The sequence below is a fragment of the Larimichthys crocea genome, chromosome I (assembly GCF_000972845.2).
Source record: "Larimichthys crocea isolate SSNF chromosome I, L_crocea_2.0, whole genome shotgun sequence".
In the NCBI taxonomy this organism is placed as follows: Eukaryota; Metazoa; Chordata; class Actinopteri; family Sciaenidae; genus Larimichthys; species Larimichthys crocea.
This window is the reverse complement of record NC_040011.1, coordinates 16,158,203-16,186,112: the sequence shown is the minus strand read 5'-3', so window position 1 is coordinate 16,186,112 and position 27,910 is coordinate 16,158,203. Positions and strand designations below refer to the sequence as shown.

The 27,910-nt window shown below is 40.6% G+C and overlaps 1 protein-coding gene across 1 annotated transcript in view; it reads right to left on the bottom strand.

The window, feature by feature from the left end:
• Positions 1-27,910, bottom strand: part of cntn6 (contactin 6) — a 115,586-nt gene that overhangs the window by 51,734 nt on the left and 35,942 nt on the right. The gene's annotated exons all lie outside the window — the stretch shown is intronic.

Genomic DNA, 27,910 nt, shown 5'->3' with positions numbered 1-27,910 from the left:
AATCCATCTATTCCGTCTATTTCAGCATTCTGTTTCGGCTATCTGCGTTTAACGGATTTTTAAAATCCCTGTCACTACGGTAAACAACCTCTCAGATAGCAACCTACACACTGAAAATGGAATGTTACCGTAATCCTAACCTGGTTGCTACCAGTATGACCGTAAACAAGATGCTAGCTAAGCTGCTATCTTTGCTTCAGCTGGGATTTATTCATTTTAATGCCAGGACTCGCCTTCCCACATGCAAATGTTCCATCATATCAAGATCCTCCCAACACTATTTTGCAGGGGCACCGTCGCAGACATCCCAAGTTCCAAAAAGTCATTTCCGGGAGACGGGGGGGGGGGGGGGGGGGGGGGGGGGGGGGGGGGGGGGGGGGGGGGGGGGGGGGGGGGGGGGGGGGGGGGGGGGGGGGGGGGGGGGGGGGGGGGGGGGGGGGGGGGGGGGGGGGGGGGGGGGGGGGGGGGGGGGGGGGGGGGGGGGGAAGAGTCCCTCCCAAACGAAAGCTTATTGGTGTATTTTGCTGACCAAACCAATCGGCCGCTCTCTCTCGCAACAGTCGCCCTGAACAGAGAACACGCTGAACAGAGTTTTCGCTTGAATGAATGCACGGTGTGCTTCATGTAGCTCATTGTATCTCAGTCTCACGCGCTCACCCCCTCCCCTCCTCTCGCCTCATGCCGGCGCAATGTAACTGAAAGTAATCCGAGCATGATGCGCGAGGTACTACTTTTCTTTATGCTCGCACTCGCGTTTTTTTTTAATCTCTCTCTCTCTCTATCAGGGAGCCACTGTTAATATCAGGGAGACTCCCGGAACTTCCGGGAGACTTGGGATGTCGGCCGTCGATGCACCATGCTATACTACCCAAGACATAGTGATCAGTTCAAAGGAATACAAATAAGCCAGTATTTTTCCCATTTGCCAGAATGATAGTGGTGCAGCCAGACCTTCCTCCATCTTGACACTGTGGAGATGTGAACTTACAGTAGTAACAGACAAGGATGAAAATAAAATCACTTTTTAGCTTATTGACAAACAGCAGTGATGGGGGAAGGTACTTTAAGACTGTAGCTATAAGCTAATCTTCATTGGAAGCTATAAGCTACTCAAGCACTACACTTTTTTGAAAAGTAAGCTGATAAGTATCCAACAATAGTCATAACTGGAAACTTAACATGATCAGAAATTACCCTATGGTGATCATGTGTCCTTGTTTGTCCCAAATTCAACAACAATATCTGTGAACATTCAACTTTCAAGATTCACAATCAAAATTTCAATAATACAATAAACATAATAAAATAAAACACAAACAATGGATAGGTCTGAAATCAACACCGATTTGTCTGTATGTGTGTCAGTCAATCAATGTGTTGTAATCAGGGCGCTGCTAGCCCATTTGTCACAGACATACAAACATCATAAGGTATTATGCTTTCTGACAGAACCTGTCAGTATGCTAATGCGAGAAAGTCTTTTCTAAAGAGCTTCAGGAGGCTTACGCTTTCCTTTGTAAAGTATCCTACAATGAAAATGCTGCATTCACGGCATCCATTATATGGAAAGGTGCACTTGGTACTTAGTGCTGAAATAATAGCCTGTCCATCTGGATGAAGAGGCCGATGGTGCATGCAGAAAGTATATATATATATATATATATATATATATATATATATATATATATATATAATATATATAACACATGCATATATGTGCAGTGATAAGGCACCAATGTGCTACCGAAGGCTACCAGGAAAGTTGGTTCAAATAAATAAGTAACATTGTATAGAACTTTGTATTTCTGCACGAGACACGAGATATAGCAGCCAGCTAATATTACTTACTAGTCCAACAGCGAGAAGCCCAGCTCAGCATCTGTCTTCAGCTTTTTATTTCACCAAGCTCGTGCTAACGAAGTCAGCCAGTGGCTCCGGTACTGGCATGACACAGGCTCTGCTACCAGTCTACATTCCCCCACACCGGAGACCTGAAAACCTCCTATTCCTGGCAGTCCAAAACCCCTGTGGTACAAAGTGATCCATGTCCTGAGCTACAGCCAGGTTAGCAATGGTGCTGCCCAGTCCCTAAGAGAAAACAGAGGCCTACCTGCCTACCTGCATGCATCCTGCTTGCACAGTCACTGCAAATGCAAATTTGCTTTGGGGCTTTGACAAGAGGCCGAGGGGAGGAGGTGGGAGTTTTTCCCAGCTGAATATTTTAAATATCTAGCTGTCTTTTAGTCATTTCTCTAACGTTACCTACCCTCGCTTTCAATTTGGAAAATCAGCTAGATCCAATAAGCAGGGCTTAACAATGATGATTTCTAGCTCCCATTTAACACCCTACCTTTTCACTGGGTTTCATTGTGTCATCAGCTGTGACCCATTTTGGGGCTGTCTCCTTTCGAAGAATGAGCAATACAAAGGATGGGGCCTTTTTGTGAGTGAAGGCTACTGTGCTGAGCAACTGCTCAGATGAAACAGTCCATACAGAGGATTAACCGTAACATTATGTAGGACATGTATTGTAGGAACAAATATTAGTCCCACTTCTGAATATGAAAGTGCGCTTCCACAAGAGATTACATTTATTAGGAGAAAAAAGTCAGTTATCACAAACACGTACTTGCAGACACCAAAACTAATCATAATGACCTGAATGTCTGCACTGGCACCACAGAGGCCATTTACTCAGTGTAATTTGGTTTCCAGCAAGACAGATCCAGCAGAGCTATCACAAAAAGACGATTGATCTGCAGGTGGATAGGACGCTTGCATTGGCCATAATAAAAAAACACACTCTATATTCACTAGATTGCACTGTAAACATCAGAGGAAAGAGTGTCTTTTCTTGAGAAAAGCAAATGGCAAACATGTTTACACCAAGGAGGTTTTTTTTTTTTTTTAAATAGCTAACAGAGAGGTGTAAGAGAGGTGCCCAAGGAAAAAATGAGTGGAAACTTTTCAAGATATGAAATGCATTGAATGTCAAGACTAATGTCCGAACCGTGTTCTGAAATGTTCTGGCACAAGCAAATTTTAAAATGTTGCTGCTTACATTACTGAATTGAATCATCCAGCAAACTACAGCTCTGTTTGTCAAATATTTGGAGACTATATTTATTTTTCATGCATGTACGTCTTAGTTCTTCAAGACGGCTTAAATTTTATGCATAATGGTCTTCCAAGCATGACGTCATGGAAAGCAATCATTATTTTTTGAATCAAGTGACTAAGAAAGTCACCTTGATGCACAGACAAGGACTAATCAAGTCTGCAGCTTAGTAGACACCCAAAAAGAGATAAAAGCAGACTCAGCTGGACAGGTATTGAGCTCCACATGGAGACAAATGTTGTTCTGTGACTGATGAATACAATTGTTGCCAACATGTTAACCCAAAACAACTTCATGGTGTACTCTATATCCCTCTCTAGCCTGTGTTTCACTGAGCCTATAAAATATGGCTGACGGCAGTGTGTAATACTTGAGATCGGCTTGGTCTTGAGATCGGGCTCAATAATGTGACTCAATGTAGCAACCACACTTCACCCAAAGAGTTTTCGTGATAGCTATCTAGTAGGCTATATACTGTCTGGTCTTGGTCTTGACTCTGTATTGCAGTACCTTGGTACAGTACCTTGAACAGAGAGGTCAGATTACCCAGTGTAACATTGTTCCTGTAAAGACATGCTGCTGTTGTTAGGATTTAAAATACAGTTTCCAGTTCTGCAAGAGGCACAAAAAAAATCCAGTCATCTCTGTGGATTGCTGTTCAGAGGTGGACATGTCAAAGCATCAGTAGAAAAAAACTAAAACCATCTCCATGGCCACATCAGGGGTAAATGATAGTTTGCTTATTCAAAACAAAATTGATTCTAACCAAAATGTAGGGCACATTGTTTATTTGAAACTGAAACTTAACCCTGTCAATACACCAGAGCCTCTTTTTTTTTTTTTTTTTTACATTTCAAGATGCTGTACTCCCTTCATGTAAGTCAGTCACACGTAGGATTTATTCTGAAAACTGGAGGCATAATGTAAATGTTACTTGGCATATGCACTAGAGTGAATCTAACCTTTCCTAACCAGAAGTAGATAGAAGGTAGATAATAAAGTACATTTCGTCTACTACATGTTACAGTATATCTTGATTCTGTTTTAATGCACTGACACAAGGCCATCAACAGCATCTCAACATCTTTGATGAATTCAGAAAGCTCATCACATCGACACAGACTCTAGGCTAAATGAGACACCTCAGGTCAACTAATTTATTTCTGTGATAGGCAGGAGAGGCTAGTTAGTTGGTACAATGAAAAAAGATATTCTCACCACACCTTTCATCACTTTCATCACTGTCTCTGCACTGACAATTTTCTTTTCCTCCACTCTGCCAGTCTCCAAGTGAAAATCATTGAGAAGCAAGTCAGCAGTGGCTATCTCCAACATCTTTCAAATGTTCAGCCTTATTTCAGATGGTCACTCCCAAACCTTTCTGTCACATTTTCAGATTCTACCTCATGTCTGGGCAAAAACAGGCAGGCTGAATAGAAAGAATATATATATAATTCTTCCCTTAACAGAAGCCAGAATTGAGTGTATTTGCACACACTAGTAGGTCTATTCTGTATATTGTTTTAGATCATATTAAGATGTTTTTATGCTATAAAGTAACCCAGTTGTTAACTTCCTGATTTCCAAAATTATTCAGGTTTTTTATAGGCCTTATGTATACACATTTCAGGTGTCCTATACCTGAATAAAAGCCCTGTTAGGTTTATAAACTTCTGTTTAGACTTACACATACACAAAGGTTGCTTTTCTGCCTGATCATAGAGTGCAGAGTGAGTGCAAAAGGTGGCAGTATTACTTCTGAACTGAAAACATTCAGTAATGCAAATTCAGCAAGCAAATGCCAGAAGAAGAATTAGACAGTGTTCATACACAATACAGCGCTGCAGGGAAATGCAGGTTTTTACATTCTTTTGACAGCAGGTACTGCATTCTGGCTTTGGTGGTGCAGGCTAGGGAGCCGGATCAGCCACCAGTCAGACACTCAAATACACAGTCGTCTTGAAATGTTACTGAAACTGACACATCCAGATGAATTCACGGACAAAACTCTGATACTCTACTTGTTGTGTTCTGTCTTTGTTTTTAATGTACCCAGCTATATTTAACACCAACCTGACTAGGTAGCTAGTTAGTCCATTAACTAACGAACATGAATGAACACATGCTCTTGCCTTTTGGGCTACCTTAAGGACTACAGAGAGATGGGGTGATAAGACTAAACCACAACCGGCAGAACTTTCTGGATCACAATAGCAAAAACATTTTTCGGATAACCTACCTAAACATAAAGATAAAAGAATAGGTTAAAACTTTTTTTTTTCTGTCACGGCAGCACAGTCTTCAGCTTAGCACTCATGCGCTAGCAGCCTAAACCAAACTGTGATTCATAAAACTGGAGTCGGTTGCCTCTAAAACATGATCAAATCAAATCAAATCAAATCAAATCAAATCAAATCAAATCAAATCAAATTTTATTGGTATAGCCCAAATTCACAAAAATCCATTTTGCCTCTGAGGGCTTTACAATCTGTACAGGGAGTAACACCCCTGTCCATAGACCCTGTGATCTGATGACCTGCATAATTTACTTTGACTTATCAACAGTTTTTCATAGAAAGTCAGAATGCAATTGAATAATCATGAAAATCTACAAATCAATCACAACTACCAAAGCAATCATATCTCACTATCCGAAGCATTATGGAGATTCGACCTATTGTCGAGTCAGAGTAAAGGACTCTGCATTCGCTGTTGTAAACACGGCGTGTCTGGTCGACCTGAATATAGATTCTCTGAGGAAGGAGCACATTTTATGTGTTGGCAGAAACAACAGGCGTTGTTTTGAATAAGTAGAAGACTGAGTAGTTAACATGTACAACAAGCCACCAGGCTGCCCACAAGGACTACAGAGATTCAGAACGACAAAATCCCAAAGACAAAACAACACATAAATAGATTAATAAATATGCAAGTCATAATCAAGGACAGTTCAGATTACCTGTTTAATGTCTCAAGAGAAATATATAAAATATTGGATTTTTTGTGTCTGAAAGCGGGAGATTGCAATCCATTAAAGGAATATCATTGTAACTTAGCACAAATTCAGAATATGAACCATGATGCATTAATCTGTCATCACATCTGTGTCCTGCCTTGTGCCCAGCAGGTAATATCAATATCTCTTAAGGTGTACATTACCTTTAAACAATCTTATACGATTCCCTTTCCTGAGCTCCCAGACAATCTGGATATTGTTTCTCTGAGGGTTGCTGATATATTACTCTTATTTTGGAGACTAAGATGAAAACCTCAGATGTTTTTTATTGCCCACGGTGTAATTTTGGGGAAATGTTCCTAAAATAGTACCATATATGTTGCAAAAGTCCAGGTTTTTCTCTATCTCTGCATTCGTCGAACATTTATTCCAACCCCCTCTCTACATGTGGAGGTATCACATGGCCTGTTGGAACCCCACTAAGTGCCCACAGCAAGAGAGTCACATTACAGCAGCTGTGCAGATTATGAATGATAGGCAAACTCTTTTCACATTCATTAAAGTGCCACAAATGAATAATTCATGGTTTCAAATTCCGGGCCTCCAAATATTCAACTGTGTTGCATCAGGCCTTTCCTCTTCGAAAGATTGCCTCCAGTACAAGTGATGCATTTGCTGGTCAGAGATCTGAAGCCATTCAATGGGAAGAAAAAGACACACGTGTGTGAAAATGATGGAAAGTGAAAGAAAAAGGCCGCACATTAAAGTGTGTGTTGCTGCTTGCTGAAGCGTGTGTTTAAAGATATGATACTCTGTTATTTGTCAATCATGTCAAACTTGTGACTCATATAATGTAGTGTTACAGTCATAAATCTTTTCAATAATATTCTACTCAAAGTTGAAGATTGCTTCAAGGAATAAACCACCCACAAGAATCCATGTCAGTGAGTTTCCACCTGGAGCTGCTTGTAAGAGACATTGTTATTCTCATAATTTGCCCTCTGGCCTGCAGATATGTGACATATGAACCCTGCTCGCAAATCTGCATAAACACCCACATCCCCGAGGGGTTCGTGTTTTTTAGGTTTGGATTTTATTATGTATTGTACAAATTACTCACCAGTTTAGATGGCACACACGAGTTTGTTACATTTACATCATAATCTTACTGTATAAGGTTCTCAGTTATGTAATCAATATGACTTTCATGTCAAGTACATTTTCCGTGTTTCACTGCGCAGCTTCTAATACTCCAGAGATAAGTCCTGAACTGTGTTGCATTCCCAATCATTTTTGTATCGTCGATTCATCGGCTCCAGAACCTTTTGACCTTTGTTTGTTGGTAAAACGTATTTAGACAGTCTAAAATCAGTATAGAAAAACAAACAAAGGCTGATATTTGTAATTAGGACTTACATATCATTAAGTTGTTGTTATACTAAATGAATAATCTACTTGTGAATAATTCTGTACTAGCAACAAATCAAATGAAAAATGTGTAAAGTGACAGGACTCACTTCTAGTGACAAACCCAGAGAGAATTATGACCTGACTGCAGTTCCCTTCAGCTTTCTGAAGCAGCTTTTATCATCCCCTCTTAGACAGTTTTCTGACAGCCATGTTGGCACATTGTAGTACAGCCACACTATGAGACATCCTGTTACATTAAAGGGATAGTTCAAGTATGTCAGAGTGGGGGTGTATGAGGTACTAAACATAGTTGTTGTGTAGTAAACAGTGGTCGTAAACAGTGGCCCCAGTTTGAAGAAGCAAACAGGGATCCAGCCACAGAGGCAGAGCTGTGCACTGCTGCATATTTACCCACCTTGAAAAAAAAGAAAAATCACAGCACTAACTTTTCCACTAAACGTAGAACTCCTGTCTTCTTATGCTATGTGCTGTGCACTGTATTACGCCACGGATCAGATTTTTGGATCTTTGAAAACTTTCAAAATCTTTCAGTCTGATCTTGCAGCTTTCTGACCCAATTTCATTGTTTGAGGTGGTTCAGTGCCAGAATCCCTGTGTGCTTCTCCAAACAGCGGGCACACTGACCGCTCCCACTGTAGGTAACACACTGACTATGCATAAATACCTCATACAACCTCATTTAAAAATACCTGAACTATCCCTTGGAAGAAGAAAAATCAGACGGACTCATCAACATGGAAAGTGTATTACATTTACGTTCTTATTGGCAGCAAAACTCAGCAGTAAGATTTGTGTAATCCATCTAGAGCGTAATTTTCTTTTCATAGGATAGAAAGCAGTCTGTCCTGAGAGATTCATGTAGCAAATAGTCCAATCCACAGTTGGGAAATGTTTGTCTGATGCATTTAGGAAACGGGATTTGAAGAGTAGTAGTTTGTTCCCTTTGGAATTATATCTCTGAGTAATCTCAGCTCTTTGACAGGCCCTGCGGGTTTACGGTATGTCCTGAGATCCGGTCGCTCGGTCACCTCAATCTGTCGCAGATTAATATCTTCAGTTATGCACAGATCGAAGTTCAAAATATGATGTCAGATGGCATTTTAAAATGTATCTGGGACCTGGATCATAACCCAGGAAGGAATAAATTTATTGTTACTAGACAAACAGGAAATTCAAAGTATGTTGAATTAAAAAAATTTAATTAAAAAACTTGCAAGGCCATGTGCAGACGTACGCTCACGGGGCCCTTGTGCCAACTATGATTGCGCTACACTTTAATGAAACTGACAATTAAATAGTGACAAAAATACTGTGTTTCTGGCTGGAATTATAAAATCCACAATGTCTCTGTGTAAATTCCTATTACACCAAGCACACTTTGTAAGGCTGACTCAGAGCACTTTCATTATTTTAAAAGTCAAGCAATCAAAGGAAGAAAAGTGGAATAACAATGTCACCAAAAACCAATCAACCAATCTTTGTCTCCTCAGTTGAGCACACTCGAATCGAAATGAAAAGAGTGTTTTTGGTGAGCGCCTGGGCATATTATCCATGAAAAATAAAAAAAAAAGAAGCTGAGAAAAGGAAAAACGCTCAAAATCACAGTTTTCAGTACGATGCAACGAAAGCTCCGTGTGTGACATAAAAAGCACCAAACAAAATTTGCTGAAAACAAAAGAGAAAAGTCTCAGTCATAAATTGCTGATGCTGTAACACCCGCTTCATCACGCTATACAGTATCATCACAGCTACTGCAGCTTCTGTCGACACTGCCCCAGTTGTCTTGCTGGCTGGGCAATTGTAGCTGTCAGTCACCGAATAATGTGGAAGACAGCGGTGGTATTTCAGACGAGAGAGAGAAGGATTTTATCATCTTTCCTCCAGAGGTCACACAGCAAATGACTAATTTTAGCAAAGGTGGAGAATAAAACAGTGGCTTGCTTTCTTTTTCTTTTTGGTGACAAGGCTTTGACTGAGCATCGCTGTAGCAGAAAAAACATCCGGTTCATGGCTGTCTGATTATCCCCCTGACATCCTAAAAGTGAGCCTGCGAGGAGTTTTGCACGGGCTGAGGGGCTCACAGCGAGAGACTTCAATAGGGAATGTGACAGAACATAAGAAAAACCCCCACAAACTAGTTACTACATATACAATTCATGCCATTTTGTTGTTTCCACAGTTGAATCTCTTCAGAGTTCCGTTGGCGGCTTCTTGGAAGAAAGCTGATGAAGAGAGAAGTGTGCTCTCAGTTGTCAGCAGATTTTTCAAACGTCACTACTGCGAGGACTTCAGGGAAGACACCAGCTAACACATAGATTATATTTACATCTGATGTTGTGCGGGGCGGCTGTGGCTCGGAGGGAAGCAGGTCCGTCCACTAATCATGATGATCAGTGGTTGATCCCTCTCGAGTGATAAGAAACTAGAAAGACGCTATATACGTACGTCCAATTACTGTAACATTTGTTGCAGTCTTTAACAATGGTTCTTTCATGTGTGTTTTATGTCCTTGCTTCAGTGTATGGATCAAATGGCCTCACTTATACGAAGTTGTTGAGAGAGGGAGACACAGAGAGAGAGATTGTCAAAAGACACAGACGCCTCACTGAGCAGGTTGGTCCGTTGCTGCGATACGTTAACGTGTCCGCCATATTGGATGTGGCAGATCTGCCCGTAAACTAAAACAAGCAGGGCCGGTTTTAGCTATGGGCAATGTGGGCGACCGCCCAGGGCGCAGTCTCCGTGAGGGCTTTAAGTTAATGCCTCTTATACACCCATTCACACACACACTAATATATCTGGGAAACAAAGCTCTACTTTGCCACATCCAAAATGGCGGCCGCCACCGGAAGTAAACAAAACCGCGTTAATTGCGTTAATTTTTTTTAACGCGTTAATTCTTTAAAATTAATCGACAAAATTAACGCGTTAATTTTGACAGCACTAATATATATATATATATATACACATGTATATATGTGCAGTGATAAGGCCACCAATGTGCTACCCGAAGGCTACCAGGAAAGGTGGTTCAAATAAATAAGTAACATTGTATAGAACTTTGTATTTCTGCACGAGACACGAGATATAGCAGCCAGCTAATATTACTTACTAGTCCAACAGCGAGAAGCCCAGCTCAGCATCTGTCTTTCAGCCTTTTATTTCACCAAGCTCGTGCTAACGAAGTCAGCCAGTGGCTCCGGTACTGGCATGACACAGGCTCTGCTACCAGTCTACATTCCCCCACACCGGAGACCTGAAAACCTCCTATTCCTGGCAGTCCAAAACCCCTGTGGTACAAAGTGATCCAATGTCCTGAGCTTACAGTTCAGGTTAGCAATGGTGCTGCCCAGTCCCTAAGAGAAAACAGAGGCCTACCTGCCTACCTGCATGCATCCTGCTTGCACAGTCACTGCAAATGCAAATTTGCTTTGGGGCTTTGACAAGAGGCCTGAGGGGAGGAGGTGGGAGTTTTTCCAGCTGAATATTTTAAATATCTAGCTGTCTTTTAGTCATTTCTCTAACGTTACCTACCCTCGCTTTCAATTTGGAAAATCAGCTAGATCCAATAAGCAGGGCTTAACAATGATGATTTCTAGCTCCCCATTTAACACCCTACCTTTTCACTGGGTTTCATTGTGTCATCAGCTGTGACCCATTTTGGGGCTGTCTCCTTTCGAAGAATGAGCAATACAAAGGAGTGGCCTTTTTGTGAGTGAAGGCTACTGTGCTGAGCAACTGCTCAGATGAAACAGTCCATACAGAGGATTAACCGTAACATTATGTAGGACATGTATTGTAGGAACAAATATTAGTCCCACTTTTCTGAATATGAAAGTGCGCTTCCACAAGAGATTACATTTATTAGGAGAAAAAAGTCAGTTATCACAAACACGTACTTGCAGACACCAAAACTAATCATAATGACCTGAATGTCTGCACTGGCACCACAGAGGCCATTTACTCAGTGTAATTTGGTTTCCAGCAAGACAGACTCCAGCAGAGCTATCACAAAAAGACTGATTGATTCTGCAGGTGGATAGAGGACTGCTTGCATTGGCCATAATAAAAAAAACACACTCTATATTCACTAGATTGCACTGTAAACATCAGAGGAAAGAGTGTCTTTTTCTTGAGAAAAGCAAATGGCAAACATGTTTACACCAAGGAGGTTTTTTTTTTTTTTTAAATAGCTAACAGAGAGGTGTAAGAGAGGTGCCCAAGGAAAAAATGAGTGGAAACTTTTCAAGATATGAAATGCATTGAATGTCAAGACTAATGTCCGAACCGTGTTCTGAAATGTTCTGCACAAGCAAATTTTAAAATGTTGCTGCTTACATTACTGAATTGAATCATTCCAGCAAACTACAGCTCTGTTTGTCAAATATTTGGAGACTATATTTATTTTTTCATGCATGTACGTCTTAGTTCTTCAAAGACGGCTTAAATTTTATGCATAATGGTCTTCCATAGCATGACGTCATGGAAAGCAATCATTATTTTTTGAATCAAGTGACTAAGAAAGTCACCTTGATGCACAGACTAAGGACTAATCAAGTCTGCAGCTTAGTAGACACCCAAAAAGAGATAAAAGCAGACTCAGCTGGACAGGTATTGAGCTCCACATGGAGACAAATGTTGTTCTGTGACTGATGAATACAATTGTTGCCAACATGTTAACCCAAAACAACTTCATGGTGTACTCTATATCCCTCTCTATGCCTGTGTTTCACTGAGCCTATAAAATATGGCTGACGGCAGTGTTGTAATACTTGAGATCGGTCTTGGTCTTGAGATCGGGCTCAATAATGTGACTCAATGTAGCAACCACACTTCACCCAAAGAGTTTTCGTGATAGCTATCTAAGTAGGCTATATACTGTCTGGTCTTGGTCTTGACTCTGTATTGCAGTACCTTGGTACAGTACCTTGAACAGAGAGGTCAGATTACCCAGTGTAACATTGTTCCTGTAAAGACATGCTGCTGTTGTTAGGATTTTAAAATACAGTTTTCCAGTTCTGCAAGAGGCACAAAAAAAATCCAGTCATCTCTGTGGAATTGCTGTTTCAGAGGTGGACATGTCAAAGCATCAGTAGAAAAAAACTAAAACCATCTCCATGGCCACATCAGGGGTAAATGATAGTTTGCTTATTCAAAACAAAATTGATTCTAACAAAAACTGTAGGGCACATTGTTTATTTGAAACTGAAACCTTTAACCCTGTCAATACACCAGAGCCTCTTTTTTTTTTTTTTTTTACATATTCAAGATGCTGTACTCCCTTCATGTAAGTCAGTCACACAGTAGGATTTATTCTGAAAACTGGAGGCATAATGTAAATGTTACTTGGCATATGCACTAGAGTGAATCTAACCTTTCCTAACCAGAAGTAGATAGAAGGTAGATATATAAAGTACATTTCTGTCTACTACATGTTACAGTATATCTTGATTCTGTTTTAATGCACTGACACAAGGCCATCAACAGTCATCTTCAACATCTTTGATGAATTCAGAAAGCTCATTCACATCGACACAGACTCTAGGCTAAATGAGACACCTCAGGTCAACTAATTTATTTCTGTGATAGGCAGGAGAGGCTAGTTAGTTGGTACAATGAAAAAAGATATTTCTCACCCACACCTTTCATCACTTTCATCACTGTCTCTGCACTGACAATTTTCTTTTCCTCCACTCTGCCAGTCTCCAAGTGAAAATCATTGAGAAGCAAGTCAGCAGTGGCTATCTCCAACATCTTTGAAATGTTCAGCCTTATTTCAGATGGTCACTCCAAACCTTTCTGTCACATTTTCAGATTCTACCTCATGTCTGGGCAAAACAGGCAGGCTGAATAGAAAGAATATATATATAATTCTTCCCTTAACAGAAGCCAATGAATTGAGTGTATTTGCACACACTAGTAGGTCTATTCTGTATATTGTTTAGATCATATTAAGATGTTTTTATGCTATAAAGTAACCCGGTTGTTATACTTCCTGATTTCCAAAATTATTCAGGTTTTTTATAGGCCTTATGTATACACATTTCAGGTGTCCTATACCTGAATAAAAGCCCTGTTAGGTTTATAAACTTCTGTTTAGACTTACACATACACAAAGGTTGCTTTTCTGCCTGATCATAGAGTGCAGAGTGAGTGCAAAAGGTGGCAGTATTACTTCTGAACTGAAACATTCAGTAATGCAAATTCAGCTAAACAAATGCCAGAAGAAGAATTAGACAGTGTTCATACACAATACAGCGCTGCAGGGAAATGCAGGTTTTTACATTCTTTTGAACGCAGGTACTGCATTCTGGCTTTGGTGGTGCAGGCTAGGGAGCCGGATCAGCCACCAGTCAGACACTCAAATACACAGTCGTCTTGAAATGTTACTGAAACTGACACTATCCAGATGAATTCACGGACAAAACTCTGATACTCTACTTGTTGTGTTCTGTCTTTGTTTATTTAATGTACCCAGCTATATTTAACACCAACCTGACTAGGTAGCTAGTTAGTCCATTAACTAACGAACATGAATGAACACATGCTCTTGCCTTTTGGGGCTACCTTAAGGACTACAGAGAGATGGGGTGATAAGACTAAACCACAACCTGCAGAACTTTCTGGATCACAATAGCAAAAACATTTTCTCGGATAACCTACCTAGAACATAAAGATAAAGAATATGGTTAAAACTTTTTTTTTTTCTGTCACGGCAGCACAAGTCTTCAGCTTAGCACTCATGTCGCTAGCAGCCTAAACCAAACTGTGATTCATAAAACTGGAGTCCTTGGCCTCTAAAACATGATCAAATCAAATCAAATCAAATCAAATCAAATCAAATCAAATTTTATTTGTATAGCCCAAATTCACAAATTACATTTTGCCTCTGAGGGCTTTACAATCTGTACAGGGAGTAACACCCTCTGTCCATAGACCCTGTGATCTGATGACCTGCATATATTTACTTTGACTTATCAACAGTTTTTCATAGAAAGTCAGAATGCAATTGAATAATCATGAAAATCTACAAATCAATCACAACTACCAAAGCAATCATCATCTCACTATCCGACAGCATTATGGAGATTCGACCTATTGTCGAGTCAGAGTAAAGACTCTGCATTCGCTGTTGTAAACACTGCGTGTCTGGTCGACCTGAATATAGATTCTCTGAGGAAGGAGCACATTTTATGTGTCTGGCAGCAACAACAGGGCTTTGTTTTGAATAAGTAGAAGACCTGAGTAGTTAACATGTACAACAAGCCACCAGGGCTGCCCAGACAAGGACTACAGAGACTTCATGAACGACAAAATCCCAAAGACAAAACAACACATAAATAGATTAATAAATATGCAAGTCATAAATCAAGGACAGTTCAGATTACCTGTTTAATGTCTCAAGAGAAAATATATAAAATATTGGATTTTTTGTGTCTGAAAGCGGGAGATTGCAATCCATTAAAGGAATATCATTGTAACTTAGCACAAATTCAGAATATGAACCATGATGCATTAATCTGTCATCATTCATCTGTGTCCTGCCTTGTGCCCAGCAGGTAATTATCAATATCTCTTAAGGTGTACATTACCTTTAAACAATCTTATACGATTCCCTGTTCCTGAGCTCCCAGACAATCTGGATATTGTTTCTCTGAGGGTTGCTGATATATTACTCTTATTTTGGAGACTAAGATGAAAATCCTCAGATGTTTTTTATTGCCCACGGTGTAATTTTGGGGAAATGTTCCTAAAATAGTACCATATATGTTGCAAAAGTTCCAGGTTTTTCTCTATCTCTGCATTCGTCGAACATTTATTCCAACCCCGTCTCTACATGTGGAGGTATCACATGGCCTGTTGGAAACCCCACTAAGTGCCCACAGCAAGAGAGTCACATTACAGCAGCTGTGCAGATTATGAATGATAGGCAAACTCTTTTCACATTCATTAAAGTGCCACAAATGAATAATTCATGGTTTCAAATTCCGGGCCTCCAAATATTCAACTGTGTTGCATCAGGCCTTTCCTCTTCGAAAGATTGCCTCCAGTACAAGTGATGCATTTGCTGGTCAGAGATCTGAAGCCATTCAATGGGAAGAAAAAGACACACGTGTGTGAAAATGATGGAAAGTGAAAGAAAAAGGCCGCACATTAAAGTGTGTGTTGCTGCTTGCTGAAGCTGTGTTTTAAAGATATGATACTCTGTTATTTGTCAATCATGTCAAACTTGTGACTCATATTAAATGTAGTGTTACAGTCATAAATCTTTTCTATAAATATTCTACTCAAAGTGAAGATTGCTTCAAGGAATAAACCACCCACAAGAATCCATGTCAGTGAGTTTCCACCTGGAGCTGCTTGTAAGAGACATTGTTATTCTCATAATTTGCCCTCTGGCCTGCAGATATGTGACATATGAACCCTGCTCGCATAATCTGCATAAACACCCACATCCCCGAGGGGCTCGTGTTTTTTAGGTTTGGATTTTATTATGTATTGTACAAATTACTCACCAGTTTAGATGGCACTACAGAGTTGTTACATTTACATCATAATCTTACTGTATAAGGTTCTCAGTTATGTAATCAATATGACTTTCATGTCAAGTACATTTTCCGTGTTTCACTGCGCAGCTTCTAATAACTCCAGAGATAAGTCCTGAACTTGTTGCATTCCAATCATTTTTTGTATCGTCGATTCATCGGCTCCAGAACCTTTTGACCTTTGTTTGTTGGTAAAACGTATTTAGACAGTCTAAAATCAGTATAGAAAAACAAACAAAGGCTGATATTTGTAATTATGACTTATCATATCATTAAGTTGTTGTTATACTAAATGAATAATTCTACTTGTGAATAATTCTGTACTAGCAACAAATCAAATGAAAAATGTGTAAAGTGACAGGACTCACTTCTAGTGACAAACCCAGAGAGAATTATGACCTGACTGCAGTTCCCTTCAGCTTTCTGAAGCAGCTTTTATCATCCCCTCTTAGACAGTTTTCTGACAGCCATGTTGGCACATTGTAGTACAGCCACACTATGAGACATCCTGTTACATTAAAGGGATAGTTCAAGTATGTCAGAGTGGGGGTGTATGAGGTACTAATACATAGTTGTTGTGTAGTAAACAGTGGTCGTAAACAGTGTGCCCCCAGTTTGAAGAAGCAAACAGGGATCCAGCCACAGAGGCAGAGCTGTGCACTGCTGCATATTTACCCACCTTGAAAAAAAGAAAAATCACGGCACTAACTTTTCCACTAAACGTAGAACTCCTGTCTTCTTATGCTATGTGCTGTGCACTGTATTACGCCACGGATCAGATTTTTGGATCTTTGAAAACTTTCAAAATCTTTCAGTCTGATCTTGCAGCTTTCTGACCCAATTTCATTTGTTTGAGGTGGTTCATTGCCAGAATCCCTGTGTGCTTCTCCAAACAGCGGGCACACTGACCGCTCTCCACTGTAGGTAACACACTGACTATGCATAAATACCTCATACAACCTCATTTAAAAATACCTGAAATATCCCTTGGAAGAAAGAAATCAGACGGACTCATCATACATGGAAAGTGTATTACATTTACGTTCTTTATTGGCAGCAAAACTCAGCAGTAAGATTTGTGTAATCCATCTAGAGCGTAATTTTCTTTTCATAGGATAGAAAGCAGTCTGTCCTGAGAGATTCATGTATGCAAATAGTCCAATCTCACAGTTGGGAAATGTTTGTCTGATGCATTTTAGGAAACGGGATTTGAAGAGTAGTAGTTGTTCCCTTTGGAATTATATCTCTGAGTAATCTCAGCTCTTTGAACAGGCCCTGCGTGTTTACTGTATGTCCTGAGATCCGGTCGTGCTCGGTCACTCAATCTGTCGCAGATTAATATCTTCAGTTATGCACAGATCGAAAGTTCAAAAATATGATGTCAGATGGCATTTTAAAATGTATCTGGGACCTTGGATCATAACCCAGGAAGGAATAATATTTATTGTTACTAGACAAACAGGAAATTCAAAGTATGTTGAATTAAAAAAATTTAATTTAAAAAACTTGCAAGGCCATGTGCAGACGTACCGCTCACGGGGCCCTTGTGCCAACTATGATTGCGCTACACTTTAATGAAACTGACAATTAAATAGTGACAAAAATACTGTGTTTCTGGCTGGAAATTATAAATCCACAATGTCTCTGTGTAAATATTCCTATTACACCAAGCACTACTTTGTAAGGCTGACTCAGAGCACTTTCATTATTTTAAAAGTCAAGCAATCAAAGGAAGAAAGTGGAATAACAATGTCACCAAAAACCAATCAACCAATCTTTGTCTCCTCAGTTGAGCACACTCGAATCGAAATGAAAAGAGTGTTTTTGGTGAGCGCCTGGGCATATTATATCCATGAAAAATAAAAATAAAAAAGAAGCTGAGAAAAGGAAAAACGCTCAAAATCACAGTTTTCAGTACGATGCAACGAGAGCTCCGTGTGTGACATAAAAAGCACCAAAACAAAATTTGCTGAAAAACAAAAGAGAAAAGTCTCAGTCATAAATTGCTGATGCTGTAACACCCGCTTCATCACGCTATACAGTATCATCACAGCTACTCAGGCTTCTGTCGACACTGCCCCAGTTGTCTTGCTGGCTGGGCAATTGTAGCTGTCAGTCACCTGAATAATGTGGAAGACAGCGGTGGTATTTCAGACGAGAGAGAGAAGGATTTTATCATCTTTCCTCCAGTAGGTCACACAGCAAATGACTAATTTTAGCAAAGGTGGAGAATAAACAGTGGCTGCTTTCTTTTTCTTTTTGGTGACAAGGCTTTGACTGAGCATCGCTGTAGCAGAAATCAGGTTCATGGCTGTCTGATTATCCCCCCTGACATCCTAAAAGTGAGCCTGCGAGGAGTTTGCACGGGCTGAGGAGGCTCACAGCGAGAGACTTCAATAGGAAATGTGACAGAACATAAGAAGAAACCCCCACAATACTAGTTACTACATATACAATTCATGCCATTTTGTTGTTTCCACAGTTGAATCTCTTCAGAGGTTCCGTTGGCGGCTTCTTGGAAGAAAGCTGATGAAGAGAGAAGTGTGCTCTCAGTTGTCAGCAGATTTTTCAAACGTCACTACTGCGAGGGACTTCAGGGAAGACACCAGCTAACACATAGATTATATTTACATCTGATGTTGTGCGGGGCGGCTGTGGCTCGGAGGTAGAGCAGGTCGTCCACTAATCAGATGATCAGTGGTTGATCCCTCTCTGAGTGATAAGAAGACTAGAAAGACGCTATATAAGTACAGTCCAATTACTGTAACATTTGTGCAGTCTTTAACAATGGTTCTTTCATGTGTGTTTTATGTCCTTGCTTCAGTGTATGGATCAAATGGCCTCACTTATACGAAGTTGTTGAGAGAGGGAGACACAGAGAGAGAGAGATTGTCAAAAGAAAAGATTTACAACCCTCAACCTGAGCAGGAAGCTCAAGTCTAAATTTAATTTGTAAGGATAAAGAGGCCATAACACAACAAAGGAGGATGGATTTAGGGGTCTAAGAGACAGTCAACATCAATTGATAGCGGCCTTTTCTGCTTAACCCCCTCCTCATCCACCCACACAAAGACAAACACACAAACTCGACACCACAGTGTGAACACATTAGCCTTATCTGTTGACTGAGGAAAGAATCTTACAACAAATAATGTACAGATAAATTATCAAATGTATTCAAATGAGTCTGGTTTACTTGACAAGCTGTTTGTGTTGAATTTGTCCTTTAGAAAACAGAAAAAAAAGATAAATGGCAAAGTGAGCAACGAGCAAATGTGTCATTCATTTGATATATTAAAGTGAGGATGGGGCGGTGGTATTTTGTGAAATATCTCAAAGCAAGAGAACTATATTTTGACATGGCTGAAAGGGACATTCAAGTGAGTTAGAGAGAAGCTACATAAAGTTGAGAGACATTCAGCGGGAAAGGTTTTAAAAGTGGTTCAAATCAATGAAGCAGAGGCCCATACAGTATATCCAGACGTTTATGCCCCTGTGTGACCCAAAAACACTCCATCCTGCATTTCCAACAATGCTGCTGGCTTCTTCCGTTACACCCTCCCTAACTGTTCAGCTAGGTTTGTCAAACTGCACACTGACAAGATCTAATGCAGGCTTTGTAATCTCCAAGTCCAGATAACCCTAATGGCATCAGGTTATTTACTCTCACACTGGAGGAGAGCCACAGAGGACAGTTTAAATGTCTTCACACACCTCATGACACTCTACTTGATGTGCCCCTTTGAAAACAAAAACAAAAAAAAACATCCCATCCACATTAAGTGTATTTAACACAGGCACAAAAAGCTTAGTTAACTTACTTCCTCAGATCCAGGATGAGAAGTTAAGATAGATTAGATCAAACTCTGATATTGATCTCTGTGGGAAATTAGGTGATGAAATTAGGTAATGGAGTACATTATTCTCTGTTTTCATTACTGTGGTGCTGAATCGTGGAGCAGACTTCTGTTCATGAACGCTGGGGAGCAATTGTCTCAGCAGCTTTTCATCATTCCCCATATATCAGAACCCCCACATTCATTTCTATTAATACTGCAGGGCCTGTTTGCGTGGTTAGGGCATGCTGTCAAAGCTCATCAGAGGTTTTTAATTGCTGACGCTGTTCACAGAAGAGTCCTGAAGTTGGAACGAGTGAAATACATGGTGTTTTTTAGTCCAGAGTGTCAAATCTCACCTGTCGGGCCGAAGGAGGAGTCCGACAGAACTACACAGATTAAAAATCTGACAAAATTGCTCTGCACACAAAGTGGGTGTACAAACAGCCATAGAGGACACCACGGCACCTATTTTGAAAGCTGAGACATTTCAATTTCAGAATGCAAATAGCTTGAGATTTCTGCAGCTTGAGGGTCATGCACTGCAAAAAATAAGGATCACCTCCTGGAGAGCAAAACAGTCCCTGCACACGCTGCAGTTTCAAACAGTGAGGGTTTAAAAGGCTCCATATCATAATCTCATCTGAGCATTAACTCAAACCAAGGCAATAGAAATGTCAAACTTCAGTGAGCTATACTGACTATGTTAAAGGGAAAGCAAAGCCAAGAGAAGTGTTAGGCAGAAGTGTCACTACAAGTTGCAGCGATACTAGTTTAACTACATTTCTCAGTAGCGTCACTGTGTTCTGAATGAAATAGTATTTCAGTCACTTGGCTGTTTTATTGATCAAGTAGTGCGGCAGTGTCAAAACAAACAAGTTTTTCTCGAGTTCAAGCACAGCGGAGCTTTCTGCTGCAGTCTGAAATAAAATGTTTGAGGATAGGTGACACCAACGCTGTATGCGAACGTCTGTACATACTGTAACCAAGAGAAGCACGTCCATAATACAGCGGTGCATACCACTCCTTAGGCTGATTCCTATGATAGATAGATAGATAGATAGATAGATAGATAGATAGATAGATAGATACTTTATTGACTGAAATAATTCAGTTGCTATATTACATGGTATACTTGAACACTTTCTGGTTGCTTAACCCTAACATATATTTACAGATGAACATTATAAGCTGCTTCCAAGGAGGACTTGATGTTCTTCTTGACATTCTGACAACTCTGTTTACCAGCTGTCTGTCATTTACTCATGACAGCTGCCAAGCTAATGGCTAGTTATGGCCCTGAAATTGATGTGATGCATTTACTTAAATCATTTCTGCAGAAAAAGACGTGCCGCTCTGTTGGTTTGATGATACAGAGTGGTGTTTTGTGTTCAGCCAAACCATCTTTGACTTTAATGTACAGACACTGCATGGAGAGAGGATATTATCCAAGCTACGGGTAAGATTGTTTGATCAGCTCACAGAAAGTAATGACTGAGTCATGACAACTATTATTATAGAGGGAGAAAGCAGCAGGCGTCGGCCTATTTATTCAAGCCCACCTTAGTTATGATTAAAATCACAGCTGTTACAATTTGAATATTACATTATTTGAAATGGGTTTTTTCTGAGAAAGAAGACTCAACAGCACCAAAATATTCATAAATAGTTGGGTTGCTGCATTTTAAAATGACTAGTCAAAACAGCAGTATCCCCTACAGTCTCCTTTACCCTTGCCCTATCATGCACCCCAAACTCACATCTCACAGCCTCAGCAGCTTCAATTAATTTGGCTCGCACTGAGTCTCAGCCTGAGAATATCAACCCAGGAGACAAGACACCCATTACTGCCAGGTCTCCAGCTCCATTTATACTATACAGCTGAGGAAGGAATGCTCTAACACTGAAAGGGTAATAACACTATTCTCGACATCTGGAATGAGAGTTGTATACACAGACGTCTGCGTTCATTATTGAAGATCTACAGTGACATTTGTCATTTGACATGAAAAATTGGAGCTGGTGAATACAGCAATATTACAAAAAAAAAAAAAGAAAACAGGTCAGAGAAACGTGCATGGTGTGTTTTTCTAGCACAGGTGCATGAGTACACCCTGAACATGGAGGTGTGCTGAAGGTTGCATGAGTGTGTCCTTGCACTTCTGGGTGATTGGTCTATATTTGGTTAGCGAGGCACCTGGATCCTTCGTCAGACACTAACAAGCTAACTGGCTGTCATTTAAACTAGGGACACATATGTCAAGCTGAGAGAATAAAGGTGAAAGGATGGTATTATAAGAAAATATCATAGACACAAACAATCTGGGAGCAAAAAGTAAAAGTAGTATTGGCAAAGGTTTCATGAAAATTATACAGCTGGTTGGTTAAGTGATGTGTGTAAGAAACGAATAAAAAGTAGGAAACCCTGCATCTTAAAATTGTTTGTTGTATTTCAAGGCAAAAAAAGGCGACATTTATTCCTCCCCTGCCACGACGGCATTTAATGCTTATTTAAGCAAACAGTGCCACGTTCTTTCAAACAGCGATGCATGACAGGGGTGCCTGCAGAGGGAGGGAATGTAACAAACCTCAGTGTTGTACCGCTAAGGTGAGGACACACATTCGAGAAGCGCACATGACAAGTAGGATTTGGGCAACACATATTACCAAAGCTCCAGCAACAATCCAAATACCTACAAACTCGAAGTCACAGTAACAAACTGCATAAAATTGTGCAGTTTTCATTCTTTCTTTTTTTTTAGTGGGGGGGGGGCACAGACTTGATGTGCTCCATGACTAGCCATTTGAAGCACTTCATAAGAATAAGAGTGAATGGAACCGGACTGAAGCCAGAGGGTGACGACTTCTTTGGTACCGAGATGATGGTGGTGGCTTTGAGGCATGTGGGGACAACCGCCTGACACAGCGAGGTGTTGAAGATGACATCTGATGTTGAAGATATCTGCGAGTTCCCCCTCGCAGTCCCTCAGTATGCGGCCAGGTATGTTGTCAGGACCAGAAGCTTTGTGGGCGTTGATCCTGCTGAGTATTCTTCAGACACTGTCCGTAGACAGTGTAATCACCTGGTCGCCTAGAGGAGGGGGGGACTTCTATGCAGGTATGGTGTTCTGTGCCTCAGAACAAGCGAAGAACCCGTCGGCTCATTTAGCAGAGAGGTGGAGCTGTCACAGGTCTGCAGTGGGGGCTTGTGATTGACTGTAGCCCTCACCACAGGCTGCGTGAGTCTCTGCTGTCACTGAAGCGGTGGGCTATCCTACTGGAGTACTGCCTCTTAGCCTCTCTGATCCCACGTGACAGGTTGGCCTTTGCTGTCCTTAGGCCGACCTGGTCTCCTGCTTTGAAGGCAGCGTTCCAAGCCTACAAAAGCCTGGAGACCTCCCCTGTCAGCCATGGCTTCTGGTTGGCCCGGACAGTGACGGTCTTGAGGACAGTTACATCATCAATGAATTTGGTGATGTATGCAGTGACAGTGTCAGTGTACTCCTGGAGGTTGGAGTTGTGGGAGGCAGCTTGCTTGAACACTTCCCAGTCTGTGGTGTTAAGGCAGTCCTTTAGTGCCTCTACACACCCCTCTGGCCACACTTGCACCTCTTTCCATACTAGTTTGGTGACTTTAACCAGTGGTCTGTATACTGGCAATAGCATGACAGTGATGTGGTCTGAGGCACCAAGGTGGGGGAGGTGGAAAGCCTTGTAACCTCCTCTCTGGAAAGTGTAAACATGATCAAGAGTGTTGTTACCCTGAGTTAGAAAGTCTATGTGCTGTTGTAGTTTTGGAAATGCTGTCTTCGGGTTAGCATGGTTGAAATCCCTGGCCAAGATGAGCAAAGCATCTGGATGGGCTGTCTGCTGTTCACTGATGTGGTGGTAGAGTTAATTTAGGTGCCTCACTCCTGCTGTTATTGGGGTTCGGAGGAATGTAGACTGCGGCGATCATAACAGCCATAAATTCCCTCGGCAGCGTCGCAACACCAGGCGTCATTGATGTAAACACAGAGCCCCCTTCGATCAGGGCTCTGTCTGCCTGATAGCATGTTAGCCTTTCGAACTGAATGGCACGGTGTCATTAAGCCATGTTTCCGTGAACACAAAGACACAATAGTCTCTCACATTCCTCTGGGTATTCCTTAAGTATTGGACAAATTAAAAGTTTGACCAAGTTCATGGCAATCTATCCAATAGTTGCTGAGACATTTCATTCAAAACCACAAATCTGTCATCTCATGGTGGTGCTCGAGTTTGGTAAGCACCTGGGGACCATGACCGTCCGTCAAAAAATGATGGTAGTTCATCCAGCAGTTGTTCAGATATTTTAGTCAGTCTGACAGACAGAAAGACCAACATTGCTATCCAGCCAGCATGACTAAAAGCAACACATTAATTCAACTGTAATGGTTTAGGATTTCTAATGAGATGTGCACAAACATCACTCTCTGGTGTTGACCTTAGAGACTGAAAATGCACTTTCCTAATGCAGAGCAGTCATGCCAAGTCAAATAATTTACACTAATATCACCTAAAATGGCTTAGTCTGCATTATAAACCCACATTATGGAAGGTTCCTGATACTGCACTAGCTCTCTAGGAAAACAAGGAAAAAGTCCAAAACGGAAGAAACACTGAAAGAGGAAGTTTTCTGTGGCAAACGCATGAGCAAACAGCAGGGTAACACACTGTGATTTCCATGAAGTAATCATAAGAGCAAAGGTCGCTGAAATCATTATAGCCATTATACATGAGACCACGGCTAAGTAACAGTGCAGCTCCTGGGCCTGTGCTGCTGTTGAGTGTGGAGATTACAGGTCGGTGTGAAAATGGATGTTTCTGTGTCTAGGAGCCATATTTCCTGAAATCCCAGTATTATTCCTCTGAACTCCCCTGAACGCCTGCACTCTTTATCCATGCTAAACTCCTGTGACTTTGATCTGCTAGCCATCATTTAAGACAAGGTTTACTTTAAGTCTATTTGAGGCTCAGAGGCCTCGCAGCTCAGATGGTGGAGGCTTTCACACTGGTGGCCTCCACATATTCTTCATGTTGCTGCTCCATTAGACAAACTTGGCTCTTAATTGCAGTGGCACTATCTGGCACATACGGGGGAACTGTGTTGCTGCAGTCAGCAGTCCACATGGCACTTTTTCACTTCCCTCTCGGTGCTTTAACACGATAGGAAACTTCCTGCGGAGACACCTTTAACATCCTCTTGTCACTTTAATTGATGGCAAAATTGCTACTAGTGATCATTAACAACGCAGAGCACTTCTGACTGCAGGTGGCTCTGTGTTGAGAGTTTCAATTCGTTTATCATCCACTGAGCCTTTCCTCTTATCTCAATTAATGATAATGAATGCCGGATTTTCTACGAATGTGTCATTAATTGTAATATCGGTTAATGATGCAAAAATAACAGTACTTTTTTTGTCATAAGAGAAAAAGACAGAAGAGAAGGAGAAAAAAGATGATCATCATCTCTACAGTACTAATCTGTTCATTTAACTATGCTTCCAATGAGGTGGGCACTTCAAATGTTGTAAAAAACTAAAAATTTAAAGATGATACTGAGCATAGCCATATCTGAGGATTTTGTCATACAAGTATACTGAGTGTAGTGTTCTAAATAAAAGGTCAATTTACTGCTTAATCATCATCTTGTGGCTTAAGTACAATGCAGGTTTTCCCCACATATATACAGCAAGTGTCTTTATATAACCTTTTCTTGAACTTAACCGTACTGTGGTGGCCAAGGGGGTATTGTAATTAAGAAAGAAGAAAGAATGCTGAAAATGTTGGCATTGAGGATTAAAAGACCAGAACCTCTGTACTCAATAACACTGATACTGGCTGATCATAGAAAACCACAGATTAGGTTTATAATGTTTTTTAAAATTTTCAGTGCCAACATTTTCATCATTCTTTCTTCTTTACAATAACCCCCTTTGCCACCACAGTACGGTTAAGTTCAAGAAAAGGTTATATAAAAAAGAGCTGTTTTCATATATTAGATATCTATATCTATATATCGATCGATCTATATAGATAATATATATATATATTATATATATATAATATCATATATATATGTATGTATGTATATATGTATGTATGTATGTATGTATGTATGTATGTATGTATGTATGTATGTATGTATGTATGTATGTATGTATGTATACATCCTTCACTCACCCCCTAGGGGTCGCAGACTCACTGTTGGAGACCAGGGCAGCACCATGGCTTTCACACCCTTATTTTCTATCTCACTATTAAAATGAGATACAATTTTATACTTAAATCGTGAGGTGCATAGTCAAATGTGCCAAAAGCTAAGGTGGATTCCTATACAAGACCGGTATTCATGTTAAATTGTGTTTTGACCTATCATTCGGTCCTGCAGGAGGTATCAGGCTGTGCCATCATTAATCTCCAGCCTACTGACATGTAACAATGAGTTTCAGTAATGAGGTAAAACACTTACTGTATGTCATAAGCATGAGGTGATAAAAATACATACATGATGAAGAATTTATGTAATCGTATCGGTGGGGTAGAGGTTTACATCTTGAAGTCTATTTTATCCCATAGAGACGGAGACCAATTGAGAAGCAGGTAGCGTCAAGATTGTGTTCCCAGGACAAAAGAATCCTGTGTCACCACTGAATACCAGGAACTCATCTTCAATAAGGTGCCACATGTGCTCAGCATGACTGTGGACCATATGATCGCTTTGACGAATTCATTGAGGATATTATCTGGGGAAGTGGAGAATCGCCTCTTCCTGTATGTGATACATCAGCCATAGTTGCAAAATGGCTTAAGAGATTCAGACAGGGGCAGGGCATTTCAGTGAAAGAAACACCAGAAATAATCACAGATCTGAGAGCAAAAACGGGAGAAATTACTCACACAGCAGGAAAAGGAACAGAAACCCCAGGAAGGGTAAGCTCTATAATGCAGATGGTAGCATTTTTCCAAGGGGTTGATTTCATCCTATACACCTACTATATCTACAGGAAACAAAGTGGTGGTTTTAGAACCTACCAGAAGGATGGAACTGACTGAATAATGTGTAAAGTTTAAACAAAGACTGGCATGCATGAGTTAATCAGTTCATTAATAATATGATCCCTTGTCCAGCGGGATATGGAATTTGCCCAAAATGTAAAACAAGTTGTGCAATGAGCCTTGAAGAGCAGATCTGCCAACAGTGACCAGGAAACCCTTAGCCTCACATCAGGACTGGAAGCTACTTCGTCGTCTTTGTTGTACCATGACTGATGGCAGAAATTAGCACCAGTTAATGTTTTTACTGGCTTCAGCACTAGAGAGCTCTCCTAGGGGTTTTCTCACTCACCTTGCATGAGTGCGTTGTTAAGTCAATTCATATTTTCCAAGTCCATGTAGGTTAACAAGGGTCCATGTGGATCAGCATAACATCTTCTGTCAAATACAACAAACAACGGAGCTCTCATTCTTGCGTACACCCACCCTCAATTGTAGCATGTGTAGAAGTTTTTGCACGTCCACTGTCCACATTCAAGTCCACAGCTCTATACTGTCTGTACTGGCTTCAGGTTGATGTCTGTTCCATGCCCATGATACCATAATCCAGTGTGGAACACAACAAGTTTACATCTTTAGCATGCTAACATTTGCTGTACATAAGAAACACAGTCCAGCTGAGGCTGTTGGATGTAATTTCGTTTAGAAGGTAGGCATTACATAAAGGATAATGAAGACAATGACCTTAGATGAAAAGTCAGAGGATTACTGAAGTTATTCATTCTGAGGGAGACAAAAATGTTCGTACCAAGTTAATGGCAAATCATCCAATAGTTTTCTAAACATTTCACTCAAAACCACCTTTGTCGTGGAGCAAAAGGAAAAGTCAGAGGGTCACCCAAGTCGTTGGTTGGCATATAATTCATTGAACTGTGTGCCAACCAATCAGTAGATGTTGAAGTATTTGACAGTAAAAGTGAAAACTATCTGCTGGTGGTGCTAGGAG